Source organism: Lacerta agilis, chromosome 5 (assembly GCF_009819535.1).
Source record: "Lacerta agilis isolate rLacAgi1 chromosome 5, rLacAgi1.pri, whole genome shotgun sequence".
NCBI lineage: Eukaryota > Metazoa > Chordata > Lepidosauria > Squamata > Lacertidae > Lacerta > Lacerta agilis.
The window spans coordinates 64,697,159-64,703,158 of record NC_046316.1 but is presented as its reverse complement, the minus strand read 5'-3'; the positions used below and the strand labels follow the sequence as shown (position 1 = coordinate 64,703,158).

General features: G+C 46.0%; 1 protein-coding gene across 1 annotated transcript in view; it reads left to right on the top strand.

Moving 5' to 3' along the window:
• The first annotated feature begins 700 nt into the window (after positions 1–700).
• Positions 701–6,000, top strand: part of SPSB4 (splA/ryanodine receptor domain and SOCS box containing 4) — a 59,600-nt gene continuing 54,300 nt past the window's right edge. The window contains exon 1 of the mRNA XM_033150241.1: positions 701–910. The gene's annotated coding sequence lies outside the window, so the exon portion shown is untranslated. The remainder of the gene's footprint in view (positions 911–6,000) is intronic.

The following is a 6,000-nucleotide window of genomic DNA, read 5'->3' as shown; positions in this document are numbered from 1 at the left end:
CTGTCAGGGAATGCCAGCCAGGGAACTCTGGTGTGGCGCGCAGGCAGGAAATGCAGCCTGTGCCACCGTTGGCGAGGAGATCCGCTGCCCTTTTGCAGCCTTGTTGGTGTGGAATCTGGTGTCTGGGGCGCGCGCGTGTCCGTGTGCGTGCGCGCTTGCTTCTCCGCCTGTAGGCTAAATGGTCGTGGATTTTTTGCGGGTGTGTGTGGTGGTGGGGGGGTTTAGAAAGAGAGAGAGAGAGAAGGGGCGTCACCATCTGTTCTTAATTCCCTGGCCATTGGATTAGTAGCCTTCGGTGATGAGATCAGCAGGATCAGCTTTCAGGATGGGGCACCGGCCTGGCTTCAGCGGCAGGCTCTTCCCATCTGGGCTGTCTGTGTCATGAAGGAGGGAGGAGGAGAGGGAGGAGGAGGAGGAGGGCAGAGGAGAAAGCGGAGGCACAAAAGAGACGGCAGCCTTTGAAGGAGCAGCCGCGAGGCGGGCGGGCCGGAGAAGCACCAGGGCCGGCTCGCTCCCAGGCCACTCTTCCTTCTGGGGAAGAGTTTCCAGCGGGGAGTTTCCTGTCTGCGCCTCGGTCGTCTCCGGCGCGCGCGTGGAGCGCGGGAAGCGGGGCCTTGGCGCTAGTCTCCTCTAACTTCTCTCCAAAGTCTCCGCAGGCTCCCCCACCCTTTTTTTAGGCTGGTGGTGCGCGGAATATTAACCTGTCTGTATCCGTCTGGTGCCTCCGCCACTTTTCAGGGAAATGCTTTCGGGAAGTCCCAAGATCTCGTGCTGTTGTTGTCTGTTGCCTTCCTAGAGGCTCGCGCGCTCTCCTCTCCTCTCCACCAGCTTTCCTGGATTTTGTCTCGGAACATCCGGGAAAAGTAATAACCCGGGATCTAACCAGAGATGCTTTTCTGGTCCCTTGGAGGTAAGTTTTCGGAAGAGGGGCCGCTCCCCGAGGTTGCTTTACGCACAGCCGGACTCCAAAATAGCCACGGCTCCGTTCAGCTCTAGTTAGTTACAATGGGTGATGCTGGAGCAAGAAAAGGCTCGTTTTTGCGACTTAGGAGCGAAGGGCTAAGGGAGCAGTTCAGAACTTTTCCAGTCCTTGCTTTGGCGTATGTGATAATAGCCGACGCTGGCCATGCTCTAGAGTAAACTCGTTGAAATCAATGGATTTAAACGTGCCCATTGATTTCAGTGGGTCTGCTTTGCGAAGACTAGCGTAGGCTCATTTTTCCCCCTTAAAAAAAAAAAAAAATCTTTGGTCTGTCCAGGCTTGTAGCAGCGAGCTAAGCAAACGGTTTTTCGGATAAATAAGCGCCTTATTGTCCCTGGCCAAGTGGTTTGTGACAGGCAGCCGCTGAAGGTTTTGTTAGCAACTTCTCAAACGAGCGATTGTGAAAAGAGTCCTGAGCGAGATCTGTGCAGTTGCCCTTAGCAAAAGAGAGGCAGGAGTTTTTTCTCTCACGAATCCAAGCTAAGCTTTCTCTTTTTTTCTGGCGGGAGGGGGGAGAGGAAGGATGGCTTTTTAGATTTGTAGGAACTGGAGAGTTCTGAAAGGCATCAGTTCTGCTCATGCCTTTCCCAGAGATGTTCTGCAGAACTGCTGATATTCCATTCAGGACGCCCCACATCTCACGCTATATTGTGTGGGGTTTCACGTAAGACCCCTATTGAATTTCTCAGACACCAAATCTCATTCATTCTAGAAAAAGGAAGAGGGTGGTAGTGGAGAAACAGAACAATATTCTGATTTTACTGCCTGTACCTTTAGGATAGCAAATAATTTTTGTATGTGTGTGAGAGAGAGAAATATCCCACCTGAAAAGTTCTTTGTCCACAGATGAGCAACTGTTTTAATCTCCCATTTGATTACAAGCTGCAATCCTTAGCGCCAATCAGCCTAGGCTCCCCCTTCCCTCCCTTTAAACAGTGCTTCCCTGCCCTTGGTGACAGAATCCATTCATAACAAGATAACACTGCATTGTGAAATGACTTATCCGGAGAGAAGAGACTGGCTGCTCCCAAAGGACTATTTTTCAGACTTGCGACTGTTTTCATCTTTGTGTGTGGGTGGGTGGGGGGGGGGTAATAGATCTTCATAGCTGAGACAGCCTGTAGCTTGTGATGCAATTTCGTTTATTTACTTTTTGCTAATGGCAGCAGGAAGTTGTGTGAGTATACACTGAGGGGGAGAAGATTGCTGCTGGTCAACTGTAATTGTCATGGCGTTCATGAGAAATAGGCTTGTGGGGTTTAAAATGCAAGAATGGAAGCCATTCTTCCATTTGTGCCTGCCAGTGTCTCGTTGTTTGACCTAGGGCAACCTCTCTTTGCTCAGTTTCACCACTTGCACTTAGGGGAAAAATAATACTCCTCCCCCCCCTCTCGCAAGAGCACTGAGGCTTAATTTATTAATGCATGTGAGGCACTCTGACTTTCTCAGACACTGCTGAGGAGGGAGCACTGTGGATGGACTAGCAGCTGTGAAACGAAAAACCACAGCCCTGCATTAACTGTTTATGGGAAACAATGGACCTGGGAGTGGTTGCCTATACTCTCCCTGGACAATTGCTCCCAATGAATCCCATTATTTAATAGTTTCTTCCTACTTGGGGTAATAATAGGTTCCCTACACGAATCCTGGTGAGATTGTTTGCATAGCAATCTAAAGTTGAAGATAATTACAGAACATCTCCATTGCTTGGGGCGCATGCATAATTTCCAGATAAGCAGCAGCCTTAATATCTTACAAGTAAGTGGATACCAAATTACATGCAAAAGGGCACAGGATCTGGATAATTGCAGTGTAGATACTGGCTATTTGGGTAGATGAGGAGCTGATAGGTTTAGACTTCAGAGGAAAGCGTTAAAATGCAGGTTTTGGTTTACCTTAAAAGAAATATCATCTTGTAGCATAATGCTTGCTGAGTGAAAACTGTATCCTGCTGGTCCCTGGCATTCCTTATTAACTCTGCAGACTTATTGTGGCACAGGGGCAGTGTGAGATTGGTGTAATGGATTTTCCATGTTCCAAGAACAGGCGACTATTTCTGTCTCCTTTTCTTCCCTAGATACTGTTTAGTCCCACTTTGTGTAGGTAGGTCAGTGTCTTAACTCCCTTTGAAAGGAAACATCTTTGTGTCCTGTTTTTGCTGGTGTTCCATCTAGCTGGATTTTTCATTCTTCGGAGGAGCAAGAGTTAATTCTCCTGTTCATGGCCGTCTCCATATTAAAGCACTTTTACCCCACTTACATCCCTGACCTGTAGGGTTGCAATTGACAGCCACAATAGGTTCACCACCTGTCTTAAACTGATCTGGGATTTATCTCTGATGTTCATGGGCAGTGATGTAGGTTTTCCAGAAACTTCTGAATTGGGATTTCCCCCCGAAAGGAATGTTTGGAAAATGTTCCCATGCACATTAGGGTCATTTGCACTGAGAATCTTTCAGATTGCACTGGAAAATTTTCTGGTATCATAGAGGTTGGGGGAGAGAAATCTATGACCCCAGATGTTGTTGTCCCACCATCCCTAGCTAGGAGGACTAATGCTCAGGAATGTTGGAGGTTGTAGTCCAGCAACATCTGGAGGGCTATGCCCTAAAGCAGGCATGGCCAAACTTGGCCCTCCAGCTGTTTTGGGACTACAACTCCCATCATCCCTAGCTAACAGGACTAGTGGTCAGGGATGGTGGGAACTGTAGTCCCAAAACAGCTGGAGGGCCAAGTTTGGCCATGCCTGCCCGAAAGAGTGATCTAATTTAGCAACTTTATTTTACTTGTCTTCTGTAAACAAACCTAAAAAATTGCAAACTGTTGAGCTTGCCTAATAAGCTGTTTGCAGTTGGTACCTATTAATTGTTACTCTCCTTTCTCTTTTAGCTTTGAAAAAGTAGGGGTGCTGCTTGCATGTTACATTCAACAAGTGTACAGCCTGTGCACCTGTTTACACAGATAGTTGAACTGTATGTTTGTACAGTAATTCACATGTAATATTCAATGAATGTATAGTGTGTGTACCTGTATCATTCACACAAACGCTTGTGTTTAGAGACAACATGTACCTGGGCTCAGTGTCAACATGTGAACACCACAGAGTTGCCACCAGCTAATTTTGCTGTTCTTCTGACATTCCTTACAGTATTTGCAATCTTCGTCCATGACAGACACATCACTTTAGCACAGCTCCTAAACTGTACATTTCATTATGAATGATGATGATAAGATTCTCCAGCTTCCACTCAACTTCTGAGGATAAAATGCTTTTCATGTGTTTGAAGTGAGGAGGGAGTATAGCTGGTGTTGCATCGGCTTAAGTTGGAAATCTCTGATACTGTGGCACTTGCAAATCCAGGCCTTAGGCCAGCAGAGCATAGAATTAGCAGTGGCTACTGTTCCATGGGGATCTATGGCCTCATTTTGTAATCAAGAAGCAAACCTTATTTCATTATGATTATTGGACAGGAACAAGGCCTCCATGTATTTAATACGAGGGATGCAAAAATTAAGGATGTCGGTATATAGCAAGCAATTAGATTATCTGAATCAGCCTTCCCCAACTTGGTATTCTACAGATGCTAGCTGGGGTTGATGGGTGGTCTTGTCAAAAACACCTAGAGGACTCCAGGTTGGAAGCTGAAGATGACATGGCTTATTGGCATTTAAAGCTGTTGAGATGTTGAGTTTGCACATTCTTCATGCCAGCTTTGGCTTATGCACATTTAACTTTAAAGGTGCCCTCTTGGATACATCTTGGCAGCGGGATTTGCCAGCTAGGTCTCTTCCCTCACTGCTCCCTCTGCCCTGCAGTCCTGGCTTAACCAGTCCAGACAACCGCTTGTCATTTCTTGTTTCTTGGGCACACATGCTTTTCTCATTGTTTGCTGGCATGGGATTATTCCAGCACAAACCATCTGCTCCAAGGATGTGTGGCCAATACTTTGCTTGTTGTCTGCCACCCTCTTTGTGTCTATGACTTGCATTTTCAATTACTCTTATGTGCCTGCAGAAGCCAGTCACCATCTGCTTGTCCTTTCATGAGTCTCTATTTTCCTCAAATCTTGACCCATTTCAATCTGAACTCTGGCCCAGTTTCAGCTTTGGTTGCCCTCTGTGATGACCTTTATCAGACAGAAAAAAATACTAGCCCTTTGATTCTCCTTGACCACTTGGCAGCTTTTGATACCATGGGCCATGACACTCAAAGGATTGGTGGCACAGTGTTATAGTGCTTCAACATAGATAATTTCTAGCAGAGAGTAGCATTGAAGGACTTGCCCCATAGCTTTTGTGCTTAGGGTCCCACAGGATTCCATTTACTGTATGGAGATTTGAAGTGTGAAAGCCAATAATTCTCAGCTAGCCATTCCTTCTGACTCAGGAGAATCTGTAGATGTGCTGGACTGATGCCTGGGGTTGTTGACAGGCTAGATGAGGGTCTGTAAACTATGACTGAATCCTGATAAAACACACTGTATAAGCAGTTCTCATGTCTGGAGATTGGGGAGACAGCCTCTTCTGGGATAGAGCAGAGTGGGATAGAGACTTTCACTAGATCTGTTCTATGATTTAGTTGGATATCACCCAAAGGGGTTTGTGTTTTGGTTTTGTTTGTTTGTTATCAGTGTTGTGTGCTGACATTATTTTAGCAACTTCAGAGAAACAGGTTCCTGACTTAGGTACTGGGTTGCTGATAGTAGTAAGTAGTGAAGCCTGCCATGCAGAGTTTACCTTTGCTTATCTAAAATAGATAGCAGAATGATATACAACACATAATTCCTTCTTTTTTTTAATGGAGCAATAAGAGTGGAGAGCAATATGAAGGTTGTTTTCCCCAGTATTGTAAAAGCTGACTTCAGATGACACATTGTGCAAAGAGGATTGTCTGCCAGCTGAACAGACTCTGGAACACTGCTTGGCAGGAGACCAAAGAATGACACTGCATTTGCAGCAATCCTCTTTTATAACCAGTTCAAATAGGGGCTTCATTCAGAATGAGGCACTGGATTGAAT